This window comes from Microtus ochrogaster, chromosome 1 (assembly GCF_000317375.1).
Source record: "Microtus ochrogaster isolate Prairie Vole_2 chromosome 1, MicOch1.0, whole genome shotgun sequence".
Lineage (NCBI taxonomy): Eukaryota > Metazoa > Chordata > Mammalia > Rodentia > Cricetidae > Microtus > Microtus ochrogaster.
In genome coordinates this window covers 85322305-85341254 of record NC_022009.1, presented here as the reverse complement: position 1 = coordinate 85341254, position 18950 = coordinate 85322305, and the positions used below count along the sequence as shown (strand labels likewise).

General features: G+C 40.4%; 1 protein-coding gene across 6 annotated transcripts in view; it reads right to left on the bottom strand.

Moving 5' to 3' along the window:
* Positions 1 to 18950, bottom strand: part of Tbl1xr1 (transducin beta like 1 X-linked receptor 1) — a 138390-nt gene that overhangs the window by 59393 nt on the left and 60047 nt on the right. For 4 of the 6 annotated variants that reach the window (XM_005343893.3, XM_026782725.1, XM_005343894.3 and 1 more), the window contains exon 2: positions 4912 to 4978. The exons of the other annotated variants lie outside the window; for them this stretch is intronic. The gene's annotated coding sequence lies outside the window, so the exon portion shown is untranslated. The remainder of the gene's footprint in view (positions 1 to 4911; positions 4979 to 18950) is intronic. 6 annotated transcript variants of the gene reach the window in all.

Here is an 18950-nt window from a genome sequence, read left to right as displayed (position 1 = left end):
CACACACACACACACACACACACACACACACACAAAAAAGGAGGGAGGCAGACAGACAAGGAAATAGTGTCATCAGCTACAATATGGAGACCAGAAAAGGACAATCAGAAAGAGACAAGTATTGTCAGGATGCTGCTTCCAAAAGGACCCTAAAGTATTCAAATCCAGAGAAAAGAGAAATAAAAGAGCTATAGGTTTGATGAACTGCTAGGAACAATCAGTCATTGCTGATACTTGCATTAACAATAGTGAAGATAGCAACTGTTTTGTGGTTTCAAGTATAAATAGAAAGTATACTTATATTCCTTCTCACACCAAAAGACAATAATTAGGGGGCAGGGCACAGCAGGAAACAATTGGTCAGAGGGAAAATCTGTGCCAAAGGCCATGGCTATGAGAGGGAACTATGAGCTTTCTCTCTAATTCACGTTTGAAACTCTTTTTTAAAAGTGAAAATAAGCATATAACCTGATAGCTAATGAGTCCTAATAATTTGATCAGAATTCCACAAAGAAAATAAAACAACATGCACAGGAAAACACTGTTGGTCCTGGTCCATTTTAAGAAGCTAGGCAACTTAAACTCAATGTATGCACAAGGAAGGCAGCAAAGGGATCTATCTACCAATCCCCACAAGGCTTCTAGCAATCAGCAGTGCATATGTGGTAGAAGATAGGAATTAACAGTCTCTTCCTTACATGGTTTGCACCCATCTTTTATACACCAAACCTTTCCTACAGCTTGTGCTATGTAGCCACAAAGTTTAAGTGAGTTCCTCCAGCCAGTGGAAGGCCTTAGCCCTCCTTTTTGGGTATTAAAAAAAAAAAATTACTTGTACACATGCATCCTGATGGCGAAATGACAAATGGTCAGGAAAGACTGTGGATCACTGGACAGAGGTGTAGATGTCAGATTATACAGGCTATATTCCTACATTGTATGGCAGTCAAAATCCTGGGCAACCTGGTGCAGTGGTGGCCTAGCCTTTTGATAGTGAGACAAACTGATGCCATCCAAAGCAAGTGGTCAGGATATGCTAATGTCATTCTGCTCCTTCTACTGTAATTTAGGAGGTCAGCTGGGGAAGAAGTGTTTTTCAGTCTACATGACAAAATGGGCATAGATAGGAAGATGTGACCTAAGTCATCCCCTCCTTCACCTAGGAAACAGAATGCTAATGAACTTCCCCCTCAGTTTACATTTTGATATAAAAGCTGTTTGGAGAATAAACATGGGTGGTTTTTCAGAATATGAATTCAGGATTTCATGAAGGATCCCTGAAAACTCCCTCCCGATATAGTCATGTGAGTTGTGTTTTCATTCCCACACCTCTCCACTCTGGTACCAGAAATGGTGCTTGTCGGGGCTGTTCCCCTACACGGAGAGAGGGATGAAGGGAGGCTCCATAGAACAGGACAATCAAGCTTAACTATTATTCAGAGCAGTGCTGAAAATTCAGTGAAAGTTTATGTTGTGGTTTGAAAGAAAATAGCCCCCAAAGAGATTGGCACTATTAGGAGGTATGGCCTTGTTGGAGGAAGTGTGTCACTGTGGGGGTGGGCTTTGAGGTCTCCTTTGCTCAAGCTTCCTTTAATTGCCTTCCTATTGCCTGCAAGATATAGGACTTTCAGCTATTCCTCCAGCACCACATCTGCCTGCATGCCACCATGCTCCCCACCATGTACTGAACCTCTGAAACTGTAAGATCTCTCAACTAAATATTTTCCTTAAAAGAGCTGCTGTGGTCATGGTATCTCTTCATAGCAATAAAACGCTAACTAAGACAAAAGTTGGACAGGGGCATTGCTGTGATAGGCCTGACATTGTTCTCCTTTGGAGTAATATGGACTTTGGTTCTTTGGATTAGGAAAGCAATTGTGATTTGATGAATTGTAGGGGACTCTCTAAAGAGGTTTCAGAGGAGAAGAGTTTTAGTATGTGGCCTAGAGATCATTCTTGTGATGCTTTGGTGAAGAAAGTGGCTGCTTTTGTCCTTGTCCAAAGAGTCTGCCTGAGGCTACAGAGAAGAGTTCTGATTAATTCTGTTGGTAGAAGTAAAGACTATGTCGTGTGGTTTTTAGGGTAACTCTAATGAAGATTTATAATGAAAAGGAGCAAGTTGAGCAGGGAAAATTACAAAATGTAAACTTTAAGGAGAAAATGAGCATCAGGAAGTAGAACAGAGTTAAATCCTGCCTTCAACAAGATAAATAGATTAAGAAGTGGAATAAAGAGAGTGGTAACTTCATGGCAAGATCCCACCCAGCTAAATTTCCAACTTGTGAAAATGAATTAAAGAAAAGCTTAGAGCTGGTGTATGGTGGTGCATGCCTTTAATTCCAGCACTGCGACGCAGAGGCTGGGGATCTGGGTCTGGTGCTAGCCTGAGCTGCAGAGCAAGGTTCAGGACAGCCAAGACTAAAAGGTATTGAAGGTGTCCACGTTCCAGTCCCAGTAAGCAGCAGAACTTGGCAGCTTTGACCACATGGTTTTGGAGTCAGGAATAAAGCTGCTGAGGCCAGGCATGTGTTAGGGGAGTTCCTGACTGGAGGTCACTGCATGCAGCTATGAAGTTGAGGCCTGGATTGTCTTGGAGAACCCAAGAGGTTAGATATGCCAGAGTTGTGGGATACCTGCTGAGGGGAGCTGCTAACAGGAAGTGGAACCAGTCCAGAGAAAGAAGTGTGTTACAGTCAACAAAGCCGAACAGAGCCAGAGATCTGAAGAACATTTTGACATGAAACATGGAGGTGTGGAGTTTGAAATTTGCCCAGCACTTTCCGATTTTGCTTTGGTTCAGTATTCCCTCAATATGTTCCTTCCCTATGCTTTCAAATGTGCTATTAAATGTTGGAAGCATGTGATCTGCTTTTTGACTTTGATTTTTTACAGGAGGATTACAGTTAACAGATAACCATGTGTCTGAGAAGAGACTTTGTTCTTTGAAACAAGTTTGAAACTGTTTTAGACTATGAACATTCTTGTTCTTGGACTGAATACATTTTTTGCATTATGATAGTGCTTATAAGACTTTGGGGGTAGGGAGAAAAACCTAACTAAGACAGTTTATTTCTCGAATTTTGTATTTACTATAAAAATAACTATTTATCATGGTTGATGTAGGTTAAAAAAAAAACCAGCAAGGCATAATGTGAGTAGGAGAAACTACTGTGCTCCATGACATGGTCAACATAATAACTACAGTGTTTGAGGAAACCACATTCTGAACCATCTCTAAACACATGACACACTGATGCACCTACATGGCTTCAGAGCTCTGAGAGACTGCATGTCCTCTGTAACCCTGGCTCTCTAGCACTAAGGTACACAAACAACTAACCGCAAGTTTATAGTTTGCAATGACATAAAAAAAATCATTTTGGAGGTTTTCAGCAAAATTAGCAAGCGTTTGAAATGATCCAATTTAACATAGCCTATGAGCTGTTTCAAGCATAAAAGCAGTGATACGGTCTGCATGTTGGCGCAGGGGAGGAGGGCCTTTTTAAGTTAAGATGCCAAAAACCAGAAAACTAGTCTTGAATGAGAACTTCAAATAAAACAAACAGGTCTCCTCAAAGCAAAAGCTAGCACTCCAGAGAGCAGAGAGGACAGAGGGAGGGCAGGAAGGAAAGGGTCAGATTCTTCCAAATCTAGAAGGATGATGAAGTAACCTGGAAGGTAAGGGCACTTGCCATTCTTCAGGATACCACACAGAAAACTGGTTCTCTGGTCATTGTGTAGAGGAAAATGTTTAGAAGGTGCTAGTAACTGACGGTAAATGACGGCTGGTGGGGGTCGGGGGGCTCCTTTCTCTTCAGAAATGGAGCTACTGGTAAGCTGTCCCTGTTCCAACAAATAACCCTACACCCATTCACCAAGATTAACCATGATTAAACCCATGCTTAATATGGTACCACACGTCTTCAATCCCAGAACTCAGGAGGCAGAAGTAGAGACAGGCCGAGCATTAATTAAGTCTAAGGTATCGAATATCAAATTTTTATCTACCATCAAATTTTCACAAGTCACCAAACTCTGATAAGAGTCAGAGAGCCCTGGTACAGGTCCATTCAGCAGTGCAGTTGTGTAGTCATTATTACATGACAGTCGATATTTATAATCCAAAATGAAAGACTTCTAAACTTTTCTAAAGAGGTAAAAATGTTTCTCCCTAAAGTTATCAACTAAATAAACATGTAAAATTTTGTATATTTAACTGCATACTTAGTAATATCAGGATAGGCAAAATGCCTTAAAACTCACCAAAATGATGGACACAAATAAAAGAACTGTTACCAGCAATATCAAATGTTTAGCCCCCACCCAAAAGCTAGTCACAAAATGTAGGTAATTTCATAAAAGATCATATTCATGTTACCTTTTCATACTGATGTGGTGGTACATCATGATAAATGATGAGAATGTTCCTCAAGAGCTCATACATTTAGTTGCTGAAACAGTTGGGAAGGACTAGAAGGTGTGGCCCTGTTCTATCACTGGGAGTCGACTATGAGGTTTCAAAAGCCCACATCATAACCAGTTAGCTCTCTCTGCCTTGCGGTTATTGATTCAACATGTAAGCTCTTGGCCACTGTTCCATGCTTGCCTGCCTGTTGCTGTGCTCCCTGCCTTGATAGTCATGGACTCTAAACCTGTGAAACTATAAGACCCCATAAATGTCTTCTTTTTGATAATTTGTCTTGGTCATGGTATCTCAAGACAGCAATAAAAAGGTAACACACTTGATAACCATCAAAATTATAGAAAAATTATAATCTTCAAAGTAGGGGTACCTTTTGCAAAATGCTAAACTCTTCTGAGATTCTTGAGAAATTTTTATTTCTCAAAAGTCTCTTCAAAACAGCTACAAATCTCTGACCTGGGAGAGAAGGAAAGGGGGAAGCATCTTACCATTGGCAGTGCATTGATGTGGGAATGTACAACTGGATATCTGACCACCAAACACAAGTTGCTGAGGCTAAGAAAAAGGAAAACAAATTCAATTTAAGATTCCCCACAGCAAATTTTGCATGTTCAAAATACTCACTTATAGGCTTTTACATCCCAGCAGTGAGACTCTCCCCAGGGTAGCTGTGTCACAAATCCTAGCTGCCTAAGTTCCTGGGAGGCTAGTGCAGTTAGCATCCACGGAAGGTCGTGCATAACCCCTATTCAGCTCAATCCCAGAGTGTACAACTGAATTAGGGTGCTACGGTGTGTTCATCAATCATGACCATGAGCCACGAAAATCATGTGAATTTGCATTCTATATATTTTCATTCATGGGAAACATATTTAACTGATTATCACAATGTGGCAGGCATTAATCTCAGACTTCACACAAAAGGGCTCTACCTCTCTACTTTTCTCAATGAGTGAAGCATAGCACATCATACCGACAGAACTTCTGCAACATGCAAGTATGTTTCATATGCCACATCTAAGAGGTGACACTCAGAAAGGACATGGATCAGTGCAAAGTGGATTAGCAGGCTGATGCCACCAAGAGGAGGGGTAGCTACAGTGGTATGCTTACATTCCTATAGCAGAAATTCTAATTTAAGCATGTCAATAATTAAGATCACCAATATCCTGAATAACCATAAAATTCAAGTCCCTTTAGAATTGTTCCTCTGGTTTTGCTTTTCACTGAGCACCTAGGTATCCTGGCACATGACCACACTTAGTAGAGACCCAGAAATTCAAGTTAACATTAGACATCGCATATTTATAGAAGGTCACGTCAACATACATCACTCCACTGGCCTCCAGTTCTTTAAGCAATGCTATGAAAAAAAGCCTAGGACTTTTCTCTCGTTTTTTAATTATTATTTTTAAAAACAATTTCATTTTACATACCAATGCCAGTTCCCCCTACTACCCCCCCTCATACTCCCCCACCTCCTCTCCACTCCTCTCTCCATCTATTCCTCAGAGACAGCAAGGCCTCCCATAGGGTTAAACAAAGTCTGTCAACATAACTTGAGGCAGGACCAAAGCCCTACCCACTATATCTAGACTGAGCAAGGTATCTCTCCATACGGAATGGGCTCCAGATAGTCAGTTCATGCACTAGGGATAAATACTAGTTCCACTGCTACCCAACTACCCAAGCTGCACAACTGTCACCCACATTCAGAGGGCCGCTTTTGGTCTTACACAGGTTCCCCAGCTATCAGGCCAGAGTCAGTGAGCTCCCATCTACTCATCAGTTGTTTCTGTGTGTTGATAATATCACTCCTCCCTCTCTATGACTGGACTCCAGTTCAGTCCAGTGTTTTAGTGTGAGACACCGGTTTCGGGTATGAGGAGCTAGGACACATTGTGAAACACTCTATAAACAGAACTCCTGAATCCAACAAAACCTAGATACCATCAAACTCTTAGGGTTTCTCAAAATGAACATAATTTTCTTTATAGTAAGTATAAAAATTTTTAAAGGATCTTTTAAAAAAAATTTTTTTTATGTATGTGACCATCTATGTGTGCCTGCTATGTATGTGTAAGTGCCTGCAGGAACCAGAAGAGGGCACTGGATTCCCTGGAGCTGAAGTTCCAGGCAGTGTGGGTGATGGGAAGGGAAAGGCTCTTAGCTGCTGAGCTAAGTCACTTGCCCAGCTTTTATTAATTCTGAGCTATTAGCACATTTTTCCCCAACCCTTTACTCTGAGGCAATGTCTGTCTTTGAGGTTGAGCTTTTTTTTTAACTATTGATTTTTATTGAGCTCTACATTTTTCTCTGCTCCCCTCCCTGTCTCTCCCCTCCCCTTCAACCCTCCCCTCAAATCCCCATGTTCCCAATTTATTCAGGAGATCTTGTCTTTTTATACTTCCCATGTAGATTAGATCCATGTATGTCTCTCTTAGAGTCCTTATTGTTGTCTAGGTTCTCTGGGATTGTAGTTTGTAGGCTGGTTTTCTTTGCTTTATGTTTAAAGACCACCTATGAGTAAGTACATGTGATAATTGTCTTTCTGTGTCTGGGTTACCTCACTCAAAATGATGTTTTCTAGCTCCATTCATTTGCCTGCAAAATTGAAGCTGTTATTTTTTTCTGCTGTGTCGTACTCCATTGTGTAAATGTACCATATTTCCTTATCCATTCTTTAGTCTAGGGGCATTTAGGTTGTTTCCAGGTTCTGGCTATGACAAACAATGCTGCTATGAACATAACTGAGCACAAGTCCTTGTGGCACAGTTGAGCATCTTTTGAATATATACCCAAAAGTAGTATTACTGGGTCTTGAGGAAGTTTGTTTCCTAATTTTCTGAGAAATTGCCACACTGACATCAAAAAAGGCCGCACCAGCTTGTACTCCAACTAGCAATGCAGAAATGTTCCCTTTTCCCCACCTCTCCAGTATAAGTTGTCACAGTGTTTTTGATCTTGGCCATTCTTACAGGTGTAATGGAATCTCAGAGTTGTTTTGATTTTCATTTCTCCAGTGACTAAGGATGTTGAACATTTCCTTAAGTGTCTTTCAGCCACTTTAGAGTCCTCTGTTGAGTTTTCTGTTTAGGTCTGTACTTGATTTTTTTTTATTGGATTATTTGCTCATTTGATGACCAATCTCTTGAGTTCTTTGCTATAGGAGGGTCTTCTGTCTATGTGTTACTTTCACTGGTTAAATAAAGAAGCTGCCTTGGCCTTTTGATAGGTCAGCCCTTAGATGGGTGGAGTAGACAGAACAGAATGCTGGGAGAAAGAAAGCAGAGTCAGGCAGAGTCCATGAAGCTCCGGCCTGAGATGGACATAGGTTAGAATCTTCCTGGTAAGCCACAACCTCGTGGTGATACACAGATTACTAGATATGGGTTAATCAAGATGTGAGAGTTAGCCAAAAGAGGCTAGAACTAATGGGCCAGGCAGTGTTTAAAAGAATACAGTTTCTGTGTTATTATTTCCTGGGCTAAGCTAGCTGTGTGGGAGCTGAGCGGGACAAAAAGCAGGCCTGCTTGCCTCACCACTACAGTTTGCACATTTTGGAGAACAGACCTCTGTCTGTTGTGGAATTGGTGAAGATCTTTTCCGATTCTGTAGGCTGCCGTTTTGTCTTGTTGACCATGTCCTTTGCTTTACAGAAACTTTTCAGTTTCAGGAGGTCCCATTTATTAATAGTTTCTCTCAGTGCCTGTAGCACAATGTTACTATCAGGGGGAAAAACAGCTTTGCTTTGCCATACATGCTTTCTATTTATTTATATACAATTAATATATAACATTTTACTAAATTATGTATATTTCAAAATACACAGAAGTAAAAGAGATAAGGTAAGCTGCAAACAAATTTTCTGTTGCTTTAACATTGTTACCTTTTTATATGTCTTTTTAATCAATGGCTTTTTTGTCATCATTAAGAAATATTTAAGTCAGGCATTGGTGAGTACATGCCTAGAATCCCAGCACTCAGGAAGCAGAAGTAGAGGGAATCTCTGTGAGTTTGTGGCCAGCCTGGTCTTCAGAATGAGTTCCAGGACAGCCAGAGTTATGTGATGTGACCCTGTTTCAACTTAAAAAACAAAACAACTTAAGGTAAAGCTTTCTCTAAGACTAAGAGTAGTACCAAAAGGAATGAGTCTGTATTAGGCCTTCCTTGAAGATCTTTAATTTCAGACAACTAAACTGATTAGATCTAGCAAGTGGGTGTTCATCTTAGTTTCTATCAGTTTTCTACCACCCTGCCCTGTTCTTGTTTTAATATGCAATTTCTTTGTAAAAATGTTCTTGTAAAAGTGAGCTAAAAAGTAGATACTATAATCCAAACAAATGAAGTCACAGTAATCCTGAAATCCATGGGGATTCTGGAAAATGGAATGATGAATAGGAGAGTCATATATTCTCCCCCCCCCACACACACCCCAGTCAGTACAGTCGTCTATATTATAAAAGGCTCTTCCAGCAGACCAGAACCCTTCATCAAGTATCAGAAACAAATGTCTTGTCACCTAAAATGAGCATCAATAAACTACAACAATTTCCACCTACAGACATCTCCTAATTCATGTACCTAGCCACACATATGAATCTGGGGAAATACTGAATCAGCTCATCCCAGTTAGTTTCCATTGCAGGGCTCTTTTCCTTTCTTCAAGTCAGGGTAAATTTTCCTCACTATCCCCCATAAACGTATTTAATAAAAGTTCTACTAATTATCTCTCCTCAATACCCTTTACTTTTGTATTTTACTTGCCCTCAAACTATAGCTCTTTCAGGTACATCACTTAAATGGTTAAGTAAATATCTGGTTCTACGGCATCAAGGACGAGTTATTGTAAGTAAGCAGTAGGTGAGGGACACAGCTATGAGTAGACAATCTGAAATAAACGCAGGAATTTTAGAAACACGCGGAGGCCCACACTACTTTCCAGTTCAACTGTTTCCTGAGAAGTCAATACATTTACCTGTGGCTATCTAGTTGCTATGCAGCACATTTGAAAAGCATATCACAGGAAAGGAGAATTTAACTTTTTAAGACACAGATACATACAAACTTGCAGGAAAATTAAGAACACTGTTGGTATACTTAAATCAAAGGACAATGAAATTAAACCAAGACAAATCAAGTTGTAAAGAAGCTGTGTCCTGTACACCTGCCTTTTCATTTCTTTTTTGTTTTCTGAAGAATGGTTTTACTCTTCACCCAGGATGGCTTCTAATGTGCACCCCTCCAGGTCTCTGCACTATGGCCTGTTTTACAACTGTGATTCTGATGTCAGCTTTTCCTCCTGCTTAGCCATCAGTCCTTGCAGTCTATAACCAACCGGACACTGACATTCTAGTACTGGAATGTCCTCTGCAAAGGTTCAGCCCACATCAGGCTGGGGGAGGGGGAGCTCTCTGAGCATGTCTTTCCACAGCTGTCCATCTAGCAGGCACCACATAGTGTCCCAGCAGTTCCTGCAGACCAGGGCCTATTTGCTCAGCTTGCTGTTCCTCTAAAAAACAAAGACTAGCACCTGGAAAATTTGTAGTTCTTGGAACCAAATGTTCAGATAGTACCTAATGGGTGCCCCTGAATAAGAGAACTGAAACAGACTGACCACAGGAAGAGGAGAGGAAGTAGCTGGCTGCTATTCTGTTGAAGAGAGCCTTTTCACACCACTTCCAGGAGGTGGCAGGGATAGATTGACCTGCCACTAACAAAAAAACTAAAGTGTACCTCATGAATATTATCACAAAGCTAACTTTTGCGGACTGCTAAATTTAAGTTCATTCAGTCTCCAAACAAAATATTTTGCTTTTTAAACAATTGTCAACATTTTGCCTAAACTGAACAGAGAGAGCATCAATCTTAGAAAGGCCCTTTGACACATAATTATGCTTTTTACATGTGAAAAAAATCTGCAAAATGACTGGTTTCTGACAAAAATTCACTGGACGTCACTGACCCCTTTGAAAAGCAGTGGAAAATATTGCTTCTTCCCCAGGAAAAGTGCAAACACAACAAACATTTATTTTAAAGTGAGTAACACAACCTAAAGTCCAGTCTCCTGTGACAACTGCAAGAAAATGTATCTGTGTACTTAAAGAAACAAAGAATAATGAATTTCCATTTTGTGTGGATAATTTGGAAGTAACATTTACAATTGAGGAAAAATAAAATCTCATCCGAGCTGACTATGTTAATTAAGATTTCTATTAAATGGGTGTAGCTAGCACACACAGCTGGGGTTCAATTCCAAACCATAAAAGAAAAGGGGAAGATTTTATTAAATGAATTCACAGGGGAAGGTGTCACAGAATTCCCAGTGAAGTCCCTAGTGCATGATTTGCAGAATGATAAATGGACTAACTCCAAACTGGGTGACTTTTAAATGCAGCTACGCAGTTTCAATTGGCCTCTCTTCATTTCTTGATTTTACAAAAAGAAAAAAAAATGATCCTTTTCCTTCCTCAGAATGACAACCCTACAGTGTGCAGAAGAAAGTCTTTGAAACACTGTACTCTGTGCCTAAATCGATAGTCATGCACCTGTGCTTGACAGACACCAGAGGATGAGGTGGGGTAGCTCCCCCTGCAGGGAGTCTTGATGAAGCGACCTGGGCTTAGCTGCAGTAAGGAGGACCTCCATGAGCACATGCTTGCTCTCTCCTTCTCATTGTTTTTCAAGTTACTTGGGAAAACTGAAGTCAAAGAGTTGTATATCGTGACCTTAAATTTTCTAAAACTAGACAATTTCAAGACCATATATCCACATTAAGACACCTAACTCCCCAGTTACTACTTTCAGCTGAGTTAGTCTCATGGGTGCATAATACAGTTGAACCGTATGTGAAACATAAAAATAAACCACTTAAGTTTGCTTAAACTACATTCCTAAATTAAAGTGTAGTCTACTCGGAGTCAAATTTGCTATAAACCACCTCCCAGCCTTTGGGAGGTAGAGAAGCAGGAGGAGTCCAAGGCTGGTCTGAGTTACATGAGACCCTGTCAGAAACAAACAAAATTAACAAGGCCAAACTCTTTTCATGTTTAGGTTTTGTAAGTTTTAGGTTTCAGCCAGGAATGCTAGCACATACCCATTACCCCAACATTTAGTTTAAGGCCATCCTCAGCTACATAATGGAGTTTGAGACCAGCCTGAACTACTCAGATCACATCTTTAAAAAAAAAAAAAAAACAGAAAAAGTTCACTAACTGTCAATAATGGAGAATTTCAACAAACTTTTAGCTAGCTGTTACTAAAAAAAGGTCATGAAAATTCATGAAAAAATGTCCATTACTTTTTAAAATGTGTGAGCACATCATTACTGTTCAGTACAACAAATTGTTCCTCTCCTCTCAAATTAGAGATACAGCTCACAATGCCTAAGAAATTCTGCAGATCTGATACAGTTTTCTTGGTGACACAAAGTTAGTATGGACTGTGCCTTACAAACAGACAGTAGTTTATGGGATGAAGAGCCAGAAGGGAAAGCTACAGAAACTGCACGGGTACCTAAAGGTTGACAGGAACAAAGATACCTCTGATGCCTAAAATCCTACTGGTACACTGGCTTGGGGAGCAGAAGAGCTGACAACTTCCCTAGGTCCTACTAGATCACACTCTTTGCAATTGTTGGGTAGCTGAGTCACGCATAGCATTTATCAGACTCTAAAAAGATAGATAGACTACAATAGCACAACACAGGTGAGCAACTTAGAGGAGAAACGACGAGCACATCCACGGATGCTCTGTGACTGATAGTTACTATGGAAACACCTCTCCAGACTTAAAGCTATACCACCCTGGGTTCTCCCTAGGTAATGTCTCTAGGGAAGCAGTTCTCAGCCTGTAAGTTGCGACTCCTTTGGGAGCTGAATATCACAAGAGCTAAAATAGTTATGACTTAGCAACAAAACAATTTTATGTTTGGTGTCACCAGGACATGAGGAACTGCATCAAAGCACTGCAGCTTGAGGAATGTTAAAAACCACTGCTCCAGAATAAGACCTGCACATCACTTGAGCTTCAAACTGCAGGAGTGGTGAACTACTGGCTGGAGCAGTTTCTTGTTATTCTAATTATTACACTGTTGGAGGTGGAGCAGAGAGATAGTCTTTAAGTATTACAGTGCTGAGAACCTTGGGCTGGTGTTAACTCCAGCTGCACACTGAAAAATCACACCAGGAATGTTAATGTTCACAAAATGGATTATTTCTGTTTCAAGCACTCTAATTTCTTTCTCTGAAATATCTGTTGAAATCTTCCATTTCCTACACATTATAAAGCTGCAATTCCTAAGAGAGGCGTTATAACATAAAGACCTACCTTGCTAGCACTGTATTATGGAGAATATCATAGACGTTATCAAATGCTAATAAGAAACACAAATCAGAGCAGTTTCTGCAAATTGTTCAACATACATTCAATTTTAAATTTTATTACTATTGTGTATATGTGTATGTTCAAGGGCACATGCCCTTGTACATTTGTAGAGGTAATTAAAAAAAATAACTTTTAGGTGTAGGTTCTCTCTCTTGCAGTGTGAGCTCCCAGGACTCAACTTAGTTCGTCAGGAATCCCATTTACTACCTGAGTCATTTACATAGTTCTTAAAGATTTCCAATTATTTTCCCAAGACATTCTGATACCAGAAAATGTTCATTCTAAAAAACAAACGTGCAATTCCATAAGCCCTAATACAGTTTAGACAGTAAACTTTTTAAACAGCTACAGATTTTGCAGCATTTATAGACAGACACTTATACCTGTCATTGCTATTTTAAAAATATTTCACTAGCAAAATTAAAACTGTAAGCAAGCCCCCTCAATTAAATGTTTTCTTTTATAAGGGTTGCCGCAGTAGTGAAATCTCTTCCCAGCAACAGAAACTCTAACTAAGACAGGCATCCTGGTTCTTTTTCCCCTCTGGCTCTAGAACGCCAGCATCTGATGCTGCAGCTACGTTCCATGTACTGAGTCACCTACAGACATCAACAGAGCCACTGAAAGCTTCCCAAATGGAAAGCATGCACAAGAGGGGCTCACAGAAGCCACATCTCCTGCCTTCTGCCACACTGCCCAGAATGTTTTTTAATTAACAAGAAATGTTAGGTGGAGGATGAAAATGACTCATCTAGTGAAGGAACCTGCTGCCAATTTGGTCCCTAGACCCTCTGCAAATGGAAGGAGAACTGGCTCCTGCGAGTTGCCCCCTCAACACACACAGACACCTAAAAAGTCAACAAAAACAAAACTCCATAAATAGCACAGAAAAATTATTTCAATGAGAAGATGGAAGAAAATTTAGCATAGTTTCTTAGCTCAATACTATTTGTTTTATGCATTTAAGGACTAATGCAAAAAGACTGTTGTTCTTCCAAGGGTGACAAAAGGAGTACTCTAAACTACGGGTTTTTTTTTTTTTCATTTAAATTCCAGGCAATTATTACAATATCTCTACATCAGGTAAAGAACCAAGGTCACTGAAGCTGAGCGAAGTTCCCAGACCAAGATTACACAGTTGGTCGGCAGCGGGAGGTTTGATCTTCCACTCCAACCCACCCTCCCCTAGATCTGTCTTAGGATTCTTTTCACAGGCTTGGTTCCCTAAAAATGACTCCAAAAGATTTAAAGTATCACTTTACTGAGGGAAGAAGAGGTGTGTTCTTATTGTCCCCAAGTAGAGTTGAAGAAGAAAAAGCCATGGGACTGACTCACCTACAAGCAACACATTCAGCCTTTCGCCATTCAACCTGCCCAGCCTTCTGAATGGTTCTGAGCTTCTATTTTATACAGCACTTCATTCTGAAATACCGCTGCCTTAATTTAAATATCACTGCCTTAATTTTGTTTAAAAACAAAAACAAAAGAACTGACAACATAGAAATCAGGGACTTCATATCAAAGTTTGGTTTAATTTGTACAATCTGAATTTCTAAAGAAATTAGAATTTTAAAACACATAATCCTTTCAAGTTTACCAGTAAGATTTGAAAAGCACTATTCATATTCAACTACATGGCTACTTACTGCCTAATATACCATCCAATTTAATGTCTACCAATATATTTGAAAGGTGCCTTGATTTATAACTGTCCTTGCTGTTACTATACAGACTTCTGTTACCACATTGGAACATGGTATTTGGGGTAATGTCCATCTTTGTTCTGGGGGGGGGGGTCACATTAACTCATATTTGTCCCTAGAGTAGTCAATTCCCAACCAACACAACCACGCTAAGGATCAAAAACTGAAGACTGCTTCTCAACTTGCTTCAAAGTGTCATTACTTGTAGCAAATGGGCTGGCTATCTTTCCTCCTCAGTTATTTCCCACAGCATCTCACACTTACCTCTCACCCCAGACTCACCCTAGCTGTAAAGAGAGCTTTCCTTCCCCTGCCTCCGACAGCTAAGCAAGCCCCAGTCACATTGCTACTACTTCAGGTGCTTCTTCTTGTGTCTCCATCTAAACATGTTGCCATCCCTTGTCTCCTCCACTCAAGGTGTAACCTGACAGATGCTACTTCAGAACCTGAAAGAACATACTCTCCTGAATCCTCCCATGAAGGAAGGGTTAGCAGTTTATACAGTGTCATCTCCTCAGCTGGAGGGAGGGAGGGAGGGAGGGAGGGAGGGAAAGAAAGGAATCAATGGTGATAACTTTTTAACTCACAAGAAACATCAGAAGATTAAGATAAATGCTACAAATGCAAACAGTATCTGAAACTTAGAAAGCCACAAGTGTGTTTTTGTTGTAAAGGTAAGCAATGATGAGATACTATATCACCTGAACTTAAACTATCATAACAGGCCTCCACATCTTCAAAGCACCATATTGTACAAGGTTCATGCTACAAACATACATATAACCATTATTCTTCAAAGGCATTTCCCCTATTTTGCTCTTGTGGTTCTATTAATTGTTACTTCAGGTCAGAGTAGAAGATTGTTAAGCCACTGCAGAGCTCAAAGGAATAACAACCACAGCCTCAGGACACTGCAGGCAAGGCCCTGCTGCTCCCCTGGAGCTCTGTAAATTTATATTTAGAGCCAGGCTCTCTAACCAACTGAGTTTCACTGCTGCTCATTTTTGTTTTTTTTTAAAAGTTAGGGGAGGGTACTAAATATGAGGTCAGAGGACAACTTGCAGCAGTTTGGGCGTTCTACTGTGTGGGTTCTAGGGACCGGTCTGAGCCATTGTGCGAGGGCATCTTGAGGGCATGAGCAATCTGTGCAGGTCCCCAAGATCAGAGAGCTGAACTCCCTGTCAGTCATTATAAGCTGCTCGATTTGGGTGCCAAGAACAGCAAGTATTCTTAAAGACTGAGCCATCTCTCCAGCCCCTCTGTTCCCCATAGTTAAAGTGAATGGCCAGAAATCAGGCAGCTGGGGGGGGGGGTGTCGGGTGTCTTCTTTGGCCATGAACTACTGTTCCCAAAGTCCCAGAAAGACAGACTAGAGAGACAGACATTCTTGCTAGACAAAATGATGCAGCTCAGGGGCTTACTGTCCCTGGTGGCCATCGTGACACGCAGTCCACACGAAGACATAACATCCCTGGCCCACTTCCTGCTCCTCTTCTGTGTATGTCTGGGTAGCTCAACTTTTCCTATCTTTGTGTCAATACCAGGCTGTTTCACCTGTAAAGCTCCTAAGATACCAAGTTAAACACAAGTGCCCCTTACAATAATAAACCAGCATTCCTTTTCAGATTCTTCTAGTCTTTTTTTAAACTTTACTTTCAACTTGTTTGTGCGCACATACACATGGATGGGGTGGGGTTTCGCTCCTTCCACCCTAGGCTATGGTTCAGAACTCAAGTCATTAGGCTCACATAAGAAGCCTGAGTACTTGTTGAACCACATCACTAGACAAGTCAGTCATTTCCAACTAATTACTAGGAAATCAACAGAAAAATCTGTTTTTCTTTCACAAGGCAGAACGAACTTCAAAGCTCTCTATGATAAAACAGGCTTACAGTCCGCTCCACCTGGTCTGTGTAAATGTAAAGACTGGTGTATTACCTACTTTCAGAGATGTGCTTAACACATGGACACCATGTCCTCATTCTAGACTCTGAATGTGATGAAAAATTGGTTGAACCTCTTTTTCTAGAATCACTAAAATGATGGTAACACACCAACCGCACACACTAATGTGAATGCATAGGTTACTAAAAACAAAAGAGGACTTCGTTCATAAACACAGGTATAAGCATTCTGAAAATCTCAATATAAAAAGAAAGATGGGTCACTCCCATAGCCCCAAAATTAAATCTTGTAGCTTAAAGTTAGCCGAACAACACACGGAGACTTCTTTTAAAAAATAAACAATGAGCCTTTTAAGAAATGGTTATTGGGCTGGGCGATGGTGGCGCACGCCTTTAATCCCAGCACTCAGGAAACAGAGGCAGGTGGATCTCTGTGAGTTCAAGACCAGCCTGATCCACAGAGTGAGTTGCAGTACAGCTAGGGTTGTTCCACCAAAGAGAAACCCTGTCTCAAAAAAATAAAAAATAGCAAGGCGGTGGTGGCGCACGCCTTTAATCCTAGCACTCAGGAGGCAGAGGCAGGCGATCTCTGTGAGTTCAAGACCAGCCTGGTCTACAAGAGCTAGTTCCTAGACAGGCTGAGCAATCACCAGAAGTCTCATTTGCAATGGTGAAACAACCAACCTTAGCTAAGGCCTAGTGTAACAAACCATTTTCAAATTTTTCAAAACTGTCCTACCTTGTCATGGCAAGATTTGACAGTCTTTTCCCTTGTATCCTGTTTATCTATTCCAGATAATATGTACTTTGTCAGTGGTTGAGGCATGGGCAGTTCCTTGCCCAAAGGCCAATTGTGCCAAGAAGAAAACAAACTCCGAGTGGAGTGATTTTGGTGCTCAACATTCTCTGGGAAATAGATCGGTGCTGCCAGGAGCAATCATATCTCATATCAACAGAACCCTAAGTTATTTAACTGTCATGTTCTACAGACCCTTGAAGTGGTTGATGATTACCTATCTAGACAGAATACAATCTCTATGTATCTAAAAAACCTAGCTAATCTGACAGTATATATAACAAACATGAACAACTATTGACCTATAATATTTAATACCTCTATAATACCTGTATAACTTAAAGACGAATACTTCATGTCAGAATATTAAATAATATGTAAACATATGTGCAGCAAATGAGGACATGAGAACAATGACCTCAAAATGTAAATAGTGTAGAAGTATCTTGAACAAAGGTAAGAATAATATATAATGCAATATGAAAATATATCCTAAAGGTTGTATCAATATACAAAATGTCCTAAACAAAGGTAGAAACATGAATGTATATAATCTGACAGAATAACTTTGCATAGGTGTACAAATATTGTAAACAGAAACAAAAAATAGGCTCGCAGAATTAGAAAGGTTGAGAAACACTGCTCTAGAGAACTTTGACGAACACATTTACAAATGCATGGGTAGGATAAATGGTTAGCAAAAGGGAGTCAGTGACCCAGTAGCTTGAAGTCCTATAGAAGAAGTGATACTGGTACCCTATATTTGTTTCTTAATCACTATAGGACAGATTATTCAGACTACTTTGAACTGCCAAGGGTACTTGCTGTGTTATGCTGTGCCATTGGTTTAAATATGGTTAGGCAACAACACAGGCTACCCACTGTGCAGCTCATTTAATACTCATCTCCAAGACTGCTTCCCATTGCTCCAGAACCAGTATCATACTTAGGTATCGGAGTCTTTGGGTACTAAAAACCAACCTCAGAGCACAGAAACAACATCAACAAAGACTCTGGCATCTGGACTGCATCTAAAATTCAGCCTGAGTCATTTTCTTCAAAGGTCATTTACTAGTGCTGCCATTATCATTACCTCTTCCTTTCACAAGCTTTAGGATCTGTTACAACAAATATCTCAAATAAGAGAACAAGGATGCAGCTTCTCAAACAGAAAGCCCCTTGGAACTCCCAAGTCAACAGTTTACAAACCATCTCCCCACAACAGTATACACATGATCAATACAGGGCCAGAGACATCTCGTCAACCTTTATGAAATGCCTAAGGGGCTATTTCCTATTTCACCAACCCTAAGTTCCATGCCTAATAATAATAGTAATAATAATAATAATAATAATAATATCCTTGTGCATAGCACAGAACAGATAGCCTTAATGTGTTGTTACCTGTTGCAGAACAGAATGTTTAACTATGTAAAGACATGTAGCTATTTTACCTTGCCTGTCTAAGGCACCTGAATGGTCTAATAAAAAGCTGAACAACCAATAGGCAGGGCTGGCAGGCAGAGAGAAAACTCGAGCCAGTAACAAAGCAAGCAAAAAAGCAGGATGGACAGAATGTAAATGAAGTAAGCAAGCCTCTGGGCAGAGATTTCAAAGTGGGGTTAAGTTACTCTAAGTTTAAAAAAATAAAAACAAGGGCTGGAGAGATGGCTCAGCGGTTAAGAGCATTGCCTGCTCTTCCAAAGGTCCTGAGTTCAATTCCCAGCAACCACATGATG